Raw genomic sequence first — 19803 nt, 5'->3', positions numbered from 1 at the left:
TTGCAAGTGGTGGGTCAGTTTTACCAAACAAAAAGGGAGCTACAAACAGTTAAATCTCATGGGTTACTATGGGTTATTGCCAGATCAAGACACAATAAATCAGTGTGTCAAATTCTGTCTGTTGAAGCAGAGCTAAAAATGACATTGAATTTTTTCATGCGGTTTGTACCACAGAGAGAATCCGTTCAAGTTGAGACAAAAGGAAGGAGCAAATCCTCTCGGAGACACTGCTGTTATCTAACAAGGGCATTCCTGCTTCACCAGGATTGAGAGCATCTTAATGCATCTAAGTAGCGGCATCATTCAGGCGTTCCTTCCTACAAGACTGAGTCCTAATGTGAAGCGTGCACAGAGCATAAAATACAGAACTGAATCATGTCAGCTCTACACACCATGCCTCCTGCTCGTCTCCCCAGGCCACTCTTCTCTTGCTTTCAATGACTAGCTTCCCAGTTTTTCTGGCTAGTGGCTCACTGTCCATCCACCCATGTCTCTCTTGGCAGGGAAGAGCGCTGCACAATTTCCAGCCTGCTGAGGGACAGCAACACAGCTGTGAAAATGGTCATTAACTGCAGGTCGCTGCTCACATAGACCATGGGACACATTTATGGATCCGCTCACCAGGATCTCGGGGAATGCAGCAGCCAACAGGTTGCCACCTCGAAAGCCCTGTAACAAACCAAGTAGCAGGCCTGGCCCTCCAGGACCCAACTCTTCAGGTTTTTCTGTGTGGAGGAGGACTTGTCCACTGTCATGTTGGATGGGCACTGACTTCCACATGGAGACCTGGCCTCGATATGCCAGAAGGATTCAGGTCAGGCAAAAACAGCTTGCTAACTTCGGTCTATCATAAACAGATACTTGTGACAGTCATTTGTGAAAATGGTTTTGACACAAATTCAGATTACGTATGACAGTAAAAAATAGAGGAATTCACAATGCTGGACAGCTGCTTCCAAGCTTATATTCGTGCTTTGGTATATTCTAGTTTGCTGCTCGCTATTATATATAAAGTGCTCTCATAAACCGTCAGAAAGGTCCAGTTCGCATAGTATTACTATTATACTATCTTAAATATTAAAACAGGCAACTTTACTGATTGTATTTCAGGTCTGGAACATCTGCCCTATGAGCAAAGGCTGAGAGAGCTGAGCTTGCTCAGCCTGGAGAAGAGAAGGCTGAGGGGGGACCTGATCAGTGTGTATAAATACCTCAAGGGAGGCAGTGAGGAGGGGGCCGGCCTCTTTTCAGTGGTGGGCAGCGACAGGGCTAGAGGAAACGGCCACAAGCTGAGGCACCAAAAGTTCCACAGGAACTTAAGGAAGCATTTCTTCACTGTGAGGGTGCCAGAGCCCTGGCACAGGCTGCCCAGGGAGGTTGTGGAGTCTCCTTCTTTGGAGATCTTTAAAACCAGCTTGGACGCAGTCCTGTGCCACGTGCTCTAGGCGGCCCTGCATGTGCAGGGGGGTTGAACTATATGGTCTCTGGAGGTCCCTTCCAAGCTTAAGGATTGGAACACTTGATTGGACTATCTTCTAAATACCAACTTTCCTTTGTATTTCTGCTTTACCCAAACAACATATCCCTCCACGTCAATCTCAGTCCGTCTCCTGGTTCTATTTCTTTCTTCTCAGTGTGTTTCTGCTCAGTGTCAGATTTAAGTGAAAGTTTAGGTCAGTTCAATGAAGTATCTTGATGTAAAATTATGTCAAAAAATAAGCATATGGCGTTAAGAGTATATGGAATTCATAGTACAAAACACAGTTTGTAACTTAGTGTTACACAGCCGTTGCAGCTCTTTGCCATTTTACATTGACTTTAGCCCAATTAGCTAATTAAAAAAATTACCTTCTTTAAAAATGTGCATTAAAAAAAAAAATCTGTTTTTGCTCAGACACAAGGCTTTGATTTTTTTAGCAGCCACTTAAATTTTTCTAGACGGCATTTCTTTTAGGTGGACATTCTGGAAACACCAGCAATAATTTCCAACCTATTATTGGTGAATCGACAACATTAAATGATCTTAAAAGCACTTCTGTGGATGAGGCGAAATATATAAAAACTGCTACAGCCATTTATTGACAAAATTATCTACCTTCTGGTGCCATTACACAGAACAGCCTAATATACATAATTACTGTAATTATGTGGGTTAAGGCACAAACAACAACAAAATTATATGCTGCTTCTCACTGGCACTCTTTCAACCAAATTTATTTTCACATTTACAGTATTGCAAATATGGACAGCTCTATTAAAGCAGAATTGCAGCAAAATTACGAATACCAACTCCACATTAAATTTGTATTTTCCATCTCCAGCACGTCGCAGGTAGCTGCTACGATGTCATTTTGATGGCACATTAAACCATGGGAAGTCCAATGATCTGTGAGACTGTATCTGTTTTCCTTTCAATGGTACCACTGGCAGTTAGATATTTCAGTATCTGTAATCACCTACTGCATTCAAGCTAATATTTGCTGCTTTTCATAGCAATTTGCACAATAAGCTGGCAGAAATTACCGGACAAGGCATCTTGACATCAGGACTAAACCAGTTCAAAGATAGATCTTTATATTACTCTGAAAAGAAACATTTGTTTTGATTTAGAATTCTGTAATATTTTTAAAATTTTCCCCATAAAAATAAAAAAGTCAATATAAAGTATTTTTATGTAGCATTATTCCATCTTTATCATTTTTAAAGCAGAATGAAACGTTGGAGTCCAAGCTCTGAGGTTTCCCATACTCCAGTAACACAGCTGTTCTCAGAATGTAAGCCCCTCTATACCCCCAGATAAATCAGCAAGTTAATGTTATTGTATTGTATGCAGTTAAGCAAGGAAAGCCTTACTTTAGCTGTTAGCTTGCTCCGGCTGAGGGATGCCACTCAGGTTAGGGGTTGGTAACACCCTCATGGGAACATTTCCTCCTGTAGCCCCAGGGTAAGAACATGAGGGAGCTGAAGTTTGCTCTTAAGTAAGAGGTAGGTACTGGAAGCAGGTGGTCACTGCACAAGAGTGCAGTAGCAAGCAGTGAGTTATTCCTGTTGCAGAATACCTGCACTTGGAAAGTCCACATCTGAAAGAGGAAGAGTAAAGAATCCTTTAAGCACAGATCAAAGTCTCTGAGGGAAAAAGCAACAGCAATTTTGGAAGTTTTTTTCCACCTATATATTTGGATTCCCACTACCTCACAAGCAGTTTCATTTATCCAGGCTTGTGATACTTGGGAGCATGAAGGGAGAGAAAGCAGGGTAGCTACAAGCAAGCAAAACTCTGCATACCACATTAAAAGGCGAAGTTAGTAAAACATTTTTCCACAGTGATGCTAATTAATGATATTCCTCCTTCAGACCACATTGGTCTGAAGGACCATGGTGGGCATCACAACCAAGACCACCACACAATGTAGAACAAGAGACAGTCAGTAAAGTTTTTAAAACATCAGAATAAAACTGCAAAATCTCCTTTTGGGCCAACAGATGGTGATCAGAAGAATGAAGCCCAGAGTCCTCGTGACTACTCAAACAGGGCAGAGAAGACCATCCCACCCACAGCCAGGCTCTTTCAGTCACCAACCTGCCCTTCCCCAAGCATAGAGAACAGCCAAAACAGAAAAACAACTTTTCTTTGTACAGCTGCTGCAGAGAGTCCAGCGCAGGGCTACGAGGATGATCAGGGGCCTGGAACATCTGCCCTATGAGCAAAGGCTGAGAGAGCTGGGTCTGTTCAGCCTGGAGAAGAGGAGGCTGAGGGGGGACCTGATCAGTGTGTATAAATACCTCAAGGGAGGCAGTGAGGAGGAGGGGGCGGCCTCTTTGCAGTGGTGGGCAAGGATAGGACTAGAGGAAATGGCTTCAAACTGAAGCATCGGAAGTTTGACAGGAACTTAAGGAAGCATTTCTTCACTGTGAGGGTGCCAGAGCCCTGGCACAGGCTGCCCAGAGAGGCTGTGGAGTCTCCTTCTCTGGAGATCTTTAAAACCCGCTTGGATGCAGCCCTGTGCCACGTGCTCTAGGTGACCCTGCATGAGCAGGGGGGTTGGACTCGATGACCTCTGAGGTCCCTTCCAACCTTCGGCATTCTATGATTCTATGATTCTATGATGCTTTGTAAACATCCTTTCAATGCATCTTCAGTTCTTACCTTATAAGTGAAGGCTAGAATGCTGTGCTTAATATTTAGCCTTTCTTAAGGAAACAAAGCTCTTCAGTTATGCTCTCTTGATGTGCCTGTCTGCTTTTGGTTTGCCTTTTTTAAGCCTGTTGCTCAATTTTGATCCAATAAAACAGTCAAGAGGTCGTCTCATAGGCATGTGCTTCCAGAATATAGAGCGTGGATTGAAGAAGAAGATCTCATTAATGCTACCAGAGAGAGAAAAGGCTATTGAACAAAATCCCAGCTCTTTAGAAACCAGATAACATGCACAAGAGAGAAAGCAGTTACATATTTGTGAAGCATGGAAGAAATTTCTCCAAATGCTCACACCTTAGCAGACTGCAGAGCATCCAGATGTGGAGCATCCTGTGGACCAGGGCCACAGGAACCCAAATTTCAGCAGTTCCACCGCTCATAGACTGTCTTCTTTTTTAATCTGTGCCTGCCACTGTTTTTTATTGTTTGGGTTAATTCAATATTTTTAGGTTCAGGACATGGAATGGGAAGGGCACTAGATACATCTGTGTTTGGGCTGTGAGAGTGTGGTTTTTGAGTGCAGATAAGCTTCACACAGAAGGGAAACCTACCTCAGATAAAACACAAAAGTACTCATGTACTTTTTAGCAGTCCTGAGATTGGGAAATTGCCACCTGTAATTGCTGATAATTGATGACAGTCGGTAAAGTTCACAGAGCTCTGGTTGCTAAGTGAATTCCTTTGAAGACTTTTATATGTGTAGGGCAACTGCTTAGAGGGAAGAAAAGAAGGGCTTGGTTATCACGAAACCATTTAAGACTGAGTTGGAAGCCTTGTAATTAAGATTGTGGTTCACATAGTAGATGAATATTCTGCTTCAGCTGAAGGTGTTATCCAGCTCAATGAAGTAGCTTTAATTAGTTTTGATAAAATTCTTTATTTAAGATTGCTAATCAAATAGCAGCACATGCCTTTAAAACTTCCTCACTACAGATATGGTTTGGATTATTTTTTATATTAGCATGCTGTATTCTGCATGGTCTCTGACTCTATTTCCACCGCGTGGAAATACACCTCGTGGGTTTGTTTGCCCCTTTGGCCCTGCTGCCAGTGCTCAGCAGAGCACAACACTGACCCTGCTGGGCTCGTCCAAAGCAGCACGCTAGCAACCAGAGATCATCAGTTCATCCCAAAAAAAACAAGGCAGCCACAACAGCACAGCACTGCATGAAAACGCCTCATCTCTCGGCAGGTATAACCAAGCTAAGTGAATCATGACGCTCACACATCTGTCATGGCTCCTTGTCCACAGCAAAGGCAATGATCCCTAGCTCAGGCGTATCTGCACCTTCTGGACAGGTAAATTTAAAAAAAAATACATAAAAACAAAAAGAATTTGCAAAGGGATTAAATAGAATTAGTCATCTATCAACTACTGTAGACATTTCCGCCCGTTATTGAGATCCTCAAAACCTGAAGATCAAGGATCTCCTTCATTGTTCAACACTAGATGGAGAATGATAGGCACCTGCATTTTCAACTGTGAAGTTCCTAAGCAGTTAAAAGTTCAGTCTCTGGACATGCTCCTGTGGCACTGGCCATGCTGAGCACACAGGTGTCCATCCCTGATCCAAGATCCCATCACTATTTACACACCCAGGTGCTCTTTATTTCACAGAGTGTAGGGACCAGGACAAGAGTAAGTAGGCCCTGGACACAGGCCCTGGACATAGAGTGATTGCTGCAACCCCAGCTGTGTTTGGGGAAAGAGTCCTCTGATTAACAGGTGCCACCTGAGCAAGTGTGCTTTAGTAGGAAGCAGCTACTTTGCCTGAGGTCTCCAGTAGAACAGATTAGCCTGAGCTCCTGCCCGTGCCAGGCAAAGGGTGATGGTTGTGTGATGCACTACAGATGCACTTTGGCCAGGAAGGAATTTTCCTGAAGAGCACTGATTTTAACAGAGGCTAAGAAGGTTTCTGTTCCTCATGACAGTATTTTAAGAGATACAGAAAGCTGGCATTAGTATCTATGAAATTCTGTCACAAATGAAGAGTGAGTACAGGCCAGTGGTCAAACTTCTGCAGTACATAGTGGGTGACAGGCTGGAATTTGCTAGTCCCCAGGGGAAAGCAGGAAAAGCTGGATGGGTCTTTGATTTTTCAAAACAAGGACACAAAAAACCACCACCAACAAAAAACCCTAAGGACGTTGAGGAGCCCAGGTTGACTCTATAGAGAAACCCTTCAGATTCCTCTTAACTACCCTTGAAGGACAGATGGGCTCCATCCTCTCCTCTTATGCTCACGAGATGGTCCTAACTACAGAGTAGAAACATATCATGGGTCCATAAAATCACAGATTGGTTGAGACTGGAAGAGACCTCTGGAAATCATAGAGTAGGTTCATCTAGGGAAGGGTGTCCAATTAAGTTTTGAATAGCTCGAAAGATGGAGACTCCACAACCTCCTTGGACAACCTGCTCCAGCCTTGAACACTTACTTAACAATGTTAGATAATTAAATAACCAGAGATATATATGTCTGTGGAGATTGTACAGTCCCAGTTGCAAGAGTGAGAGTGTTTTTTTCTCTAATTAGCACTGAAAATAATTTCTTCCTTAGCTCTTTACCATGCTGTAGGTTTGCATTTCTCAGAAGCGTTTCTTTTTGCTCACAGAAAAGCCGTGTTTCAAAAGATTCCACCTTCCCTGATGTTTAGATTAGTGCTCCTCATGGCGCAAAGCGTTTCACAGAATGGCTGTGCTTAGCAGAATGTGGTGCTCTGTATTTATGTGAATCAATCCAGACAATTTCAGGGTCACTTTTAGCAAAGAAAAGCCTGCCTGTTAAGACCAGATAAGAGTGAGGTCATTGATTTATTTTTTCCTCATTATCTGGCAAGGTTTCAGTTGAAGCCTAAACTCATTATCTCTGTGGAAATACAAACATAAGTCGGTCTCTTGAAGCAAGTTAATTCAGTTTGGAAACAGTTAGGGAGTTACCTTCTGAATTCAATTAGCTAATAACCCCTGATGGCTCTGGGTCATAGAGGATCGAGACATTGTGCTGGTTTAAGTTGAATGCTTTCCATGTAATATCAGAGCAGCACATTTCCCTTTTAATACTCACTCAGGGCTGCAGCTTCTAACCAGTGGCTCCACAACCTCCATCAAAGAGAGAGGCAAATTTATTCCAGAGACTATCTTCAGGGATGAGAACAGCAGCAATAACTTTGCAGCACAGCTCCTCCAAAGCTTTCCCTTCACTGAGAAACAAAATCAGTGGGGGAAGCACTCGCCCTTTCTGTTTGCACTGATTGAACCCCCCTTCTTGCATCCAGTAATCAGAATATATACATTAAAAACTGAATCTATCTCTGCAGCAGGGATGAAGCCAAATGCTGGACCCATTTTCTACTCCCAGGTGTAGAGAAGTTGCTTTCTGCAGCTCATGATATAGGAGAGCCTGTTTTCTTGAAGGAGATATGACACCTCTGGATCATTTTGGGACATTCCTGGAGGGTGTTTTAATCTGGAAAAAAAGAAAAAGAGCTTCCAATATAATGGCCAAGTTAGAAAATATCCCTGTGATAGAAACACTGGTTACAATATAATGACTGTTAGTATCACTGTAATGAATGGGAACTAAATGGTGCAAGTGCAGCATGTCCTAATTGCGCTCTCAAGGAAACAAGGAGCTTTGAACTATGCAGAGTGATCACAAGCTAAATGCAGCAACTTGTTAGAGAAACTACACTTTGTGTTACAATGTGCAAGCAAATTTCTTGCCACTATTATCTCAGGTCATTAGCTGGATTATAATTCTTGTGTTTTTTTCAATTGATTTCCATCTTAATTTGATTTTCAGCACCTGATTAAATTTACCTTCCCTGAAGAAACAGACATTCAATTTAACTCCCGCTCTGTATTAGACTCTCACTGAAATTCAGTTCTCATGGCTGCACTTTTAGTTGAAGAGCAATTTTGCTGCTATTTTACAGTGGCCTTTTCCACCCAGCGCCATGGTTTTGGCTGGCTCCCGTATGTCTGTTGTTTTACACAAGCCTAGAAAACAGAGCAACGAAATGAGCAACACAAAATGCAGAGCACTAACTTTTTAAAGAGCTCCTACAAAACAGGAGATGAGAGGATGGAGAAAGGCACAGAGCCCGCATTGCCCAGACCACTTCACCTTCCCCTGCAGATGCACCGCAGACAGATGTGCAGCACGCAGCATCAGCGCTCATTTTCCTCCCTCGTCCCACAGGGGACTGAATTCAATACCTAAAAATCCTTTATTTTAGTTAGCCTTGGAGTTCTCCCTTTTTCAGGCAGCTTGGTCAGCTTGGTCTTTCGGGTATTTTCTCTTTGGAGACTCTGAGTGGACATCCAGGCTACATTGAAACTCCTTAAGTACAGATAAGGCTTCAGAATCATGTTGGTCTGGGATTCCTCATAAAAACATTATGAGGAAGAATTAGATGGCATCTGCCCAAAGGTCCATTTAGCCCAGCCTCCTATTCAGCCAAGAGCCATCAGCAGATACAAAGGATAAGGATTTCTGGAAAAAAAAAATAAATAACCACACAGACATTTGCTCCAGGATATCCGCCTAGCACTTGTCTGCCATTTGGAGAGTTCTTGAGACAGGAATATTGTATTTGTGCTTAATAGGCCTTCACAGATTTTTTTTCCATTAACTTATCTTAATTATTTTTCAGCCCATCTAAACTTCACAACTGTGAGGTACTGTAAGCCTTGATGCCAGTTTAATCGCACACTGGGAGGAAAAAGTTATTTGCTGGTTTTTGTTTAAACGACTACCAGACCATTTCATTAGATGTCCTTGTGCTTGTTTTGTGAGAAACAGCAAATAATCATTTGCTGCCTATTTTCTCCATGCCACTCATGATTTTAAGCACCCCTATCACACGCCTTTCTGCTTTCTCTTTTCCCATCTAAACAGTCTATTTAATCAATCTCAATTTGGCATCTATTCTATATTTCTGAAAACACTTGTCAGGTTTCTCCGTCCCTTCAAGTTCCACTACACATTTTTCTCTAGACAGGGAGATCTGAACTGCAGGCACTGATCAAGGGGGGAGGGCACAATAACAGGATTTTTTTTCTGTTTTGTTTTCTATATCTTCCCTAATTATTTCTGACAATCTACTTGCTTTTTTGAACATTGCTCTGCCCTGAGCTAACATTTCTTAGAATTACAGGCATTCAGAGCGCTCTTTCCCAAGTAGTAATAGGTAATGTAAAGCCCATTGTGGGAAATGTAAAACCCCATCAGTTGGGTTTATTTTTTCCCATATGTATTATTTTGTGCTTAATGGCACTGAATTTAAGCTGCCATTTTATTACTCTGCACCTGATATCGTGAGAACTTTCTACATTTTTCTTATCAGAGATTTTTGTTTTTCCTACCCTAAATAACTTAGTTTAATAAACAACAAGCACTTCAGTATTTAGCACATTTTCCTTATCACTTATGAATGTACCAGACATTACAGGTCTTTGCACACATCCCTTGGGTTTCACTTGTTGTCTTTTTCTGATGAAATATCCAGCCATCTATCCCTGTTCTTTATATCCTGCTCTTAACCAGCAATCAGCTCCAGAGGGAGTTTTTTCTTTCATCCCGTTACAGTTTTGCTTCTTTTGGATCTTCTGACTGAGGAGCTTACCAGGAACTTTTGGAAAACCTGAGCACACGGAATAAGCCAAACCACCCTAGCCCGCTTGCTTGCTGGTGCTTTGGAAGGGCAGGAGCAAGTTTCTCTCAGACATGATTTCTGTCTACACAAGCCACACTTGCATCCCAGTCCTTTTTAAAAATTGGTGTCAAAGTGTCATTTTCAGTTTCTATGGTCCTTTAGGATAGTGGATGGGCAGAGATTTGGTGGGGTTTTGTGTATTTTGCTGCTGAGTGTTGGCTACATCAGAGGGCAGGGTGCATGTGATGACCCAAGGGTCCCCCGGCCTGGGGAGCCCCTCCTTAGCTGCTTCAACAAGCAGTCATTCATGCTGATTAAAAACAGTAGCTCCTCTCTCCCGTTCTCCATCACAACATTTTCCCAGCCTAATCTGGAGGTTACCCTTTAATTCTGCTACTTCTTTTTGCTCAGCTGCTCAGTCCTCTGGATCAAGCTCTGGAGCTCTCCTTACCCCTAACATTTGGTCTGGACACCACAAGGTATCCAGCCCCTTTTGGCCCTGGCTGACAAATCCCTGTAGTCCTCTACGATCTCATGACCCACTTTCAGTGTCTGATAGTGAACCTCCTGCCATCGTGTCCTGTCTGTTCCTAAGGTCTTGCCTTCTTCTTCATTAACTAGCGCTGTTGCTGGGAGCTACCGACCTTCTCTTGCTAGAGAGCAGCCTTGGAAATGTCAGCGTGTCACCTGTGTCCCTGAAGGTCCTCAGCTGGCCCATCCTGGCAAATTGAGCCCCCACGTTGTCCAATGCGTCAAGGTGAGAGGCCCCGTCCTCCTTCACCAAGCCGGAGAGTCACTGGGGCACGAGGCGCTTGCTCTGGCTCTCGTTCGTTCACCTTGTGATGGGCAAGTGCCTCAGCTCTGTCCCTACCCTATTTCTGCTCTTTCAGTGTCCCCAGCAGCCTCCTTCAGGGTAAGACTCCCCACGGGAACCCAACCTGGGCCGCAGCGCGAGCTCTCTTTTAAAAACGGGTTAAAAAAGCCCAGTTCAAGTGCTTGTCCATGGCCAAAGGCTTTGCACCTGCGCAATCATGCTGACCCTCCCCTTTATGGTCCATGGGTCATCGTCTTAACACTACAGCGACTTAGATAGGCTTGAAGCATCAATTAAATTAATGTCCATGGCAAAACTCTTTTAATAACATCCAGCTATCCAACAACAGCCCTGGTAGTAAAGTTATGTCAGATTCATTTAACTATGAAAATATGCTTGTAGGGGTCTTCTGATTTTAAAAATTTGCATCTTAACAGGTTTGTTCTTATAGGGTTTTTTTCAGATTTTTCATCTAGTGATGTCTTAAAAACTGTAAGTGTGTAAGTTCGGGTGACTTGGCAGCTCAGCTTCTCAGAATACTACACAGGTTCCTACAGCTGTAGATATACAATAAATAAATTCAAAATCCACCAGGATCATAAGCACTGTTTTTCCTGAATAAAATACATAATTTTATTTTTTAATTTATTTATTTTTATTTATTTAATGAATAATATAATATGGACATAATATAATATACAGCCATAATATACTATAAATAAATCAGAAAAAAAGAAAAAAGAAAATGCAAGAAATAGCCTAAGCTCATCACCTCCAGCCCTAACTTCAATATACTGTATACAGAATTTTAAGTAGCATTAGATAGAAAGCTGTTTCCAGAAGGCATCAGAGAGACAAGATAGTTGGTAAACAGACTGCATTATGATGTTCAAAAAAATGGATCACTGTAACTTAAGTTACTGATGCTGTAGGTAACTCCAAGCAGGCAGGTCTATACACGTACCCACCCACATGAGGTAACACTTGGGATTTTAAATGTTCCTGTCTCCAGCAGCAGATGGCAAGAAACATGTTAGTATTAATGGAGCATCCTCCCTTGAAGAGACAAGAGCTGCCAGTGAAAGAAAAAAGACTGAGTTTGAGTTTTCTCATTGAAAAACATGTATGTGCACGTGGACACGTAATGATGGACATGTGAGCTCATGGAGCATCCATAAAAACACATGCCCTGAGCTTCACCGGGTCAGGTTCACACGGCTTTTTGAAATTCAAATGTGAAACAGGTCAGGTGGGTTCTGCTTTCTCCTGGTGAAACATATTCCAAGGTTTCATTTCAAATGAAAAGCCTTTTGGACAGCACCATTTCCACCACTGGGGCTGCAGTGAGGATCACTACTGAGGAACTGGCCCCACTTACTGCAAAATTTAGCGTACAGAAAAATCAACCTCCATAGAGCAGCACTTCTGAAGCAAAGCAGACGCGCGTATAATGAATATTTCAGCATTTAGCATCCATCGGCTCCCAAGCCCAGGCACATTAGGTCAATCACCGCTAGGAAGCACGGTTCAAGCGAGCACTTCCAGCTGATTAAAGCCAAGCAGCCACAGTAACATTCCCAGCTCAGTGTGCTTCACTAATGCTTCCTTTTTCTCCCCACTAAATTTTATTTTATATGCTATTTTAACATATTTGTGTCCCTTGATATATTCTAAGCCCCGATGTACAGGCTTGGCTCAGTTTCTTTCACATCAGCTCCCTGGGGCTTCTGAGTTGCCCTTTCGTAGATGATGCTTCATCTGAAACCAGCCCCGAGCGGGGACCCTACAGGTATTTAGCCAGGAGGGAGACGTACATTAAGCAGAATAAAATTAGAATAACGCAAGATTCCTCCTAGGGATGTCTGGGCTCCGACCTGTCGGCTTCAGCTTCCGCGCCCGCGCTATCGCACCGGCCCCACAAGCAGAGGGTACCAGTCCGGGTGAATTTTCTGTGTTACTTGTTTGTCTTTGCAACAGGCCAAAGGTTTGTTTGCAATAACAAGGGGAGATTCCAGGAAATGGCTGAGCCGGGGCTTTTCAGAGCCACTGTGGGTGAGGAGGGAGAGGGGGCAGTTCCTGCCCGGCTATTTCCTCCGCTGAGCATCCGACAGGCAGATCCGTGCTACAGAGCGAAGCTCAACCTGTTTGTCTGTGTTGGTTGTTATGGGCTGCAAGCTCCAAACCTCAGATTTTCCACCTAAAAGTGAAGCCCTCGTGGCTCCCAGCGAGGAGGGAGCCCAGACACACGAGGACTTCAGACACGAGCGGCCCTGCTAAACCCTCTGCCACATGGAGCCGGGTCCTCCAGGAGCAGGTCACACAAAATGAAACTGCCCAAGAGATGATTGCAGGCATTTTATAATGAGGCCTTTTTTTTTTCTTTTTATCTTTTCTTTTTTTTAATGTGGTAGGATTTTTTATGTGGTAAGGATCCTGTTTTGGGGAGATTTTATTTTATTTTATTTTATTTTATTTTATTTTATTTCATTTCATTTCATTTCATTTCATTTCATTTCATTTCATTTCATTTCATTTCATTTTATTTTTAAAGTTCAACTTTTGTCATTTAAACACCACCTGGCAGAAATCTTAGCTCACCAGCAGCCAGGTCCAGTGGAGGAACTCTGTCCCTAACACTATTTTGGGTTATCAGTTTTCTTATCAGTCTTTCTTTCCTACCTGTACTAGGAACTACAGGTCACTTGAAAGGCTTTTCTTTCAATAACAACATCAAAGCATAGGCCCGAGGTAAAATTCTGTTTAATAGCTAGCTCTGTAGTCTGCCAGCAAGTCACTGTATTTGTCTTTCCAATACTTATCATCCTACAAAAACTCTGAAGTTTTAAAGTTTCCAAACCTTTTCAGAAATAGGGTGGATGTGGCATCATCTCCCACCCAGCAACTATTTCAGATATATATCTTTCGATTGGAGTCATTCTGAACTCCCCCTGTCAAGGTCAGGGGCTGTTTCTGTCTCTAAGTGCACAGGGAACCTCTCAGCATTTACAGGAGCTGGGTCCACACTGAGCAGTGGGAGGCAGACTCGTAATTTCATTTTCAAGTTATCCAATGGCATGAAATGATTCGTTGCTTTCTTTTACTACATTAACCTTTAGATTCCTGAAGAAAATGGTCAAATTATTTTGTTCTGTATTCTTTTAGTTTCAGTGTTTAAGTTGTACGCTGTCTTTTTATAGGCTTTAAAGAAGAGCAGATATAAGAAAGCAGCACACAACTGTATCAAGTATTAGGATCTTATAAACCTGTTTTCCTTCATCTTTCCATCCTGTAATGGTAAATGAGATCGGAGGGTAGAAGGAAAAGCACATTAGTTGTGGTATCATCAAATCCCCACACGTTCACTTAAAGTTCTGCCTTTCTAAACTTGCAAGTAGAATCACACAGGACCACAGAGTGGTTGAGGTTGGAAGGGACCTCTAGAGACTATCCAGTCCAACCCCCTGCTCCAGCAGGGACACCCAGAGCACGGGGCACAGGGCGGCATCCAGGCGGGTTTGGAAGATCTCCAGAGAAGGAGACTCCACAGAAAAAGACTGCGGAACTCTTTCAGTAAGTAAGCAATATGGAATATGAAATAAAGTTCCCAGGTGGAAACTGCAGGTGTTTTTCTTTAATCTGGGAAAACCACGATAGCGCTTGTTCACATTTGGACGTGGTAGATCCAGCAGTGGCTCTTGCAGGGAGGCACAGCGTCCCAAGGCCCCCGGAGAGCTGGCACTCCGAAGCAGAGGAGGAGCTCCGGCTCGCTCCGGGGTTAGGCCAGCGCTGACCCAAGTTCACATTCCGTTCACTGTCAATAAAAATTAAATGCTAAATTAAACCCTGCAGAATGCATGAACTAATTGAAGGAGATTTGAGAGATATACCAGGGAACAGATATATTAGATCTACTTCATTTCCAATGAAGTAAGAAATTTTGCCTTGAAAGGAAATTACTGGGCTCTTACATTACACCAAGGCATTTCCCAGGCAAGGAAATTACTGGGCCATTATATTATTCCAAAGGGACGAGCTGAAATAGTTGAATCTCTGAAATATGTGAAAAATAAAATTGGAATGGATGAGGATATTATCACAAAAAAAGGGTAATTTCTTCATTTATTCATACTAATTCTAAATGAAGCAAAGAGATTTCAGAAACTGTACAAAAAGAGAAAGAACTAAGACCCCCCACACACACAGTATATTCAGCTTGGTTAAAGTAGCTTTCTGGACCTCTATTTAAACTCTTGGAAAACAAAAGAAAGCAAAACCAAAAATCCAGTATTCACATCAGTACTCCATAATGACTTGGCTAAAACTTACGTTCCAAATTTGTGCCTTTTTCACTAGAGTGTTATGGCTCTTTTTTTTTTTTCTCTCATTTTGTCCACCTCTTCACTTTCCCCAGTATTTGTCCTCCCAGAGACATAACAGAGAAAATTTCTTCCCGCAAGCTTATACAAGGTTTATCTCCTTTTTTGTTGTAACAAATGCAGGGGAACTGGGATTGTTAATGAGTATTGAATACAACTGCTTTTCATCTTGCATTTCCCATATCAGAGGATTTCATAATTCAGGAGGAAAAAAAAAAAAAAAAGCTTCTGATATTAGACCTTTAGGTTTCAAGACATTACAGGCATTTGCAAAATACACATCTGCAGCATTTTTTCCAATCAGCAACAACATTTTACTGCCACCTAGTGAACAATGTAAAAGTGACCAGAGCATCAGGGTGCTTGAATTTTTCCAGTCAAAAGCCATTTTTTCACATATCCAAATACAATTAAACAATTGGTTAAAAATCAGGCTAATGCTAAGAGAAATTTCGTGCCTGAGCACAAAGTTTTAATATATACTTTTTAATGCAACAAAAAATACAGTGTAAAGGGCAACTGATACGGCCCTGCAAGGACTGTGTTATTTATTAGGTCACGAATATGTTTTTTAAGGCTCATTTTTATTTGTGATTCCATAGAACTGGGCTCTTGGCACTTATGGAAGCCAAGAAAGCTTTAAATGGATGGTGCCCTGCGAAGAGCATCTTTACAGCTCCCAACAGCTAGAGGTGTCTGCTAGTCCCTTCTGTCATCCTCAATCCAACACTTTAATAACATGCTCAATTCTGTTACTATCACACAAGTCCCACGGAGTTTTGGACATTGACACCATGAGAAAACCAAATTGTCTGGGCTCCACTTGCAAGTAGGAGAAAGGGAGGAAAAATAAATGGAACTTTTCTACAACAAGTGTATTTGCAGTGAAAAAAAAACATAAATTCACCTCCAAGCAGGAGAGCAAAGAACTGGCTGCAGGAATCTGTTATACCTCTATACCACCAAGTGGCAGATTTTAAGAACTTACACTTACAGAGCAGAAGTTTTCTACCCACCTCCCACAAAGTTTTCTGCCTTATAGGTTTTTTGTCTCATGCATGGGGAGCAATGCAATATATTAGTTAAAATGCTCTTGTAAGACCTGAGGAGGATAAAACAAACTGCAAGTTTCACCAGTTTTTGTAATATTAAACATCTCTTCCATCTGCTCCAGGAAATGGTGATGGGCATCTTGCTGCAATATACTCTGCTAGTTTGTTCCAGGATATTTCTACAGTCGGTCATTTAAAAATTAGTGATGTGTCTTACTACTATAAATAAGAGTAGACAGAACCTCTATAACCATTTCTAAACTCCTGTTTCTTAAATCATCCTCTGCTTCGGCAACGTGTCATCACGTCACAGCCAAAGATTCTTTCCAGAATCAAGCGCTTTACAAAAACCAAATCTTAGTTAAGGGTCTCAGTATGGCATGGCATAGAATAAAATGATCTTTAACGCAAGCAATGAAGAGAATGATATATAAACTTTTATTTTCCGCTTGGCAAACCCGACTAGCTTCAGAAGACCTGGGCAGATGGAATAGTGATGAATTCAGTATAGCTTTTCTATTATTACATATCAAAAACATAAATTAATTCTGTCAATTTAAACAGAAAAATCAGTCTTCAGTTCAAGTATTTCATCACTGCGCAAAGAAAGAAAGGTGCCTGTCCTACACTGGAGAATGATAAATATTTGGATTTCATCTTGGATTTAATTTACCTTTTTTTTTTTTTAACACCGTTTTTAAGCTCTTTCAGAAGAAAGGCCTTGCCTGGCTAGTAGTAGTCAGAAAGTCCTTCTCATAGCTCTGAGTATCCCTTCAGTGTCTATATATCCAATCACTTATGAACCTCAAATTAGCACTATTTAACTAACACGATGTTCTGCGGATAAAAGCAAGATTCACCCTTCAGCATTTTCTCTGCTCACAAGAGGACTTCTGGTGGAAGGATGATTCTTCTCCAGTTTTGCTGCATGGAACTCGTTGCTTTTCTCTCTCATTCGTTGACAGTGGAGAGGAAAGTAGATCTCATGCACCAGAATTCATCTTCCAATTGAGGGATGTTAACATTATCCAAAGTGCATACCTCTTGACCCCTCATTTTTCCACTTCACTATATGACTGCTCTTCAGAGCACTACTCTAGTGCGCTTCAAAAATCAGTAAAAACACAGAAGAGGGACAACTAAAAGTACAAGTGCTTTTTAAGTGCTTTTTTCCACCAGGGCCAGAGCGCTTAACAATTCACACAAGCAAATGTGTTACGTCCATCTTCCTTTTATTTCCGTGTCCTCGGCAGGAGAGGAAAGTCAAACTAAATAGCAGCACCGAAAAGGAGATGAGATTTTATCCAGCTCCCAACCTTTTAAGAGGTGCAATCACAGGCTGGCCGCTATCGACTCTCTTTGAAAGAACAAGACTAGGAGCGGATTTCAGGAGCCATCCTCCCTTGCTGGCAGGCACTCAGTTTTTCATTTGTTCACACACACCCATAGGGGCTTCTAGTTATGAGGCTATTTTGCTCCCATTTCCCTTGGAAGATTATCCCAGTGCCTTGCTCTTGTGATCCCCAGTAACCTTCAGACCCTTAAGGCTGGCATAGATGCTTGAGCAAGTTTATTACTGTCCCTAACTCACAGAACCTATAGCATAACCTCAATGGAAACGTGGCAGGAGCTGGGAGCCAAGATGAACTCCCCCTGGAGCACAGCAAGAGCACCTAGAGGGCGAAAGGTACACTAAGATCACAGAGAAGGGTAGCACTCAGCATCTTGCTTCTCCTGATTCTTCCACTCTTATGAAAGCATGAAAGATTCTTCTACTCTCTGCCTCTGGGCAGAGAGGAACCTCATGAGGTTCAACAAGGACAAGTGCGGGTCCTGCACCCGGGCAGGAATAACCCCCGGCACCAGTACAGATTAGGGGTCGACCTGCTGGAGAGCAGCTCCACGGAGAGGGACCTGGGAGTCCTGGTTGACACTAAGTTAACCATGAGTGAGCAGTGTGCCCTCGTGGCCAAGAAGGCCAATGGGATCCTGGCTGCATCAGGAGGATGTTGCCAGCAGGTCAAGGGAGGGGATCCTGCCCCTCTCCTCAGCTCTGGTGAGGCCGCACCTGGAGTATTGGGGGCAGTTCTGGGGTCCCCAGTATTGGAGGGACGTGGAGCTTCTTGAGAGGGTCCAGAGAAGAACAACCAAGATGATTAAGGGAATGGAACATCTCTCGTATGAGGGGAGAGTGAGTGAACTGGGCCTGTTTTCTCCGGAGAAGGCTGAAAGGGGATATGATTAATATGTATAAGTTCAGGAAGGGAGAATGCAGGGAGGAAGGGGCCAGGCTGTTTTCACTGGTGGCCAGCGACAGGACGAGGGGTAATGGCCATAAGCTGGAGCACAAGAAGTTCCGTCTCCATGCGAGGAGGAACTTCTTTCCTGTGAGGGTAACAGAGCCCTGGCACAGGCTGCCCTGGGAGGTTGTGGAGTCTCCTTCTCTGGAGGTCTTCAAAACCCACCTGGATGCCACCCTGTGCCACATGCTGTAGGTGTGCCTGCTGGAGCAGGAAGGTTGGACTAGATAATCTCTAGAGGTCCCTTCCAACCTTGAATATTTTGTGATTCTGTGAAATAAATAACCCCTTCAAAGCAGACTCTGCTGCAGGAAAGCCAGAACAAGAAGATTCATCCACAACATGCTATATATCACAGAGAATCAGAGAATCACAGAATGGTCAAGGTTGGAAGGGATCTGCAGAGATCATCTAGTCCAACCCCCTGCTCCAGCAGGGACACCCAGAGCACGGGGCACAGGGCAGCATCCAGGTGGGTTTGGAAGATCTCCAGAGAAGGAGACTCCGCAACCCCCCTGGGCAGCCTGTGCCAGGGCTCTGGCACCCTCACAGGAAAGAAGTTCCTCCTCACCTGGAGATGGAGCTGCCTGTGTTGCAGCTTGCGCCCATTGCCCCTTGTCCTGTCAGTGGCCACTACTGAGAAGAGCTTGGCCCCTTCCTCCCTGCATTCCCCCTTCATGTACTTATACATGTTAATCAGATCCCCTCTCAGCCTTCTCTTCTCCAGAGAAATCAGGCCCAGCTCACTCAGTCTCTCCTTGTACAAGAGATGCTCCAGTCCCTTAATCATCTTGGTTGCTCTCCGCTGGACCCTCTTACACCAGGGAGCCCAGAACTGCCCCCAATACTCCACGTGCGGCCTCACCAGAGCTGCGGAGAGGGGTAGGATCCCCTCCCTTGGCCTGCTGGACACGCTCCTCCTGATGCAGCCAGGATCCCATTGGCCTTCTTGGCCACAAGAAGGCCCCTGCATTGTTCGGTGAGGAGCACGGCAGCCTCTGCAGCAGTGCGGCCACGTGCCAGGGCCCAAAGCAGCCGTTTGTACCCGGGGCGGCTCCGGGGAGCGGAGGACGCCACGGGGAAGCTCCCGCAGAGCCGCACACAGACACGCGGATACCACTCATCTACACGTCCCGTGCCGGGTTTCCCACCCGCGGCAGCGCCGTTCACACACCCGCTCTTACGTGTGCGCGTGCCGGGGCGGCGCCGGCTCCTCCTCCCGCGGCCGCGCACTCCTCGCGGGCCATGGAGGCGGCGCGGCCGCGGGCGCGGTGCTGGGCGCTGCTGCTGCTGCTGCCGCTGCTGGCGGCGGAGGAGGCGCGGCGGGCGCGGGGCGAGCAGCAGTGCCACTTCTACGCGGGCGGCCACGTCTACCCGGGCGAGGCGGCGCGCCTGCCCGGCTCCG

The sequence above is a fragment of the Nothoprocta perdicaria genome, unplaced genomic scaffold (assembly GCF_003342845.1).
Source record: "Nothoprocta perdicaria isolate Ctin4 unplaced genomic scaffold, notPer1 scaffold_215, whole genome shotgun sequence".
NCBI classification, from domain to species: domain Eukaryota; kingdom Metazoa; phylum Chordata; class Aves; order Tinamiformes; family Tinamidae; genus Nothoprocta; species Nothoprocta perdicaria.
The sequence above is the reverse complement of the archived record's forward strand: the minus strand, read 5'-3'. Positions refer to the sequence as shown.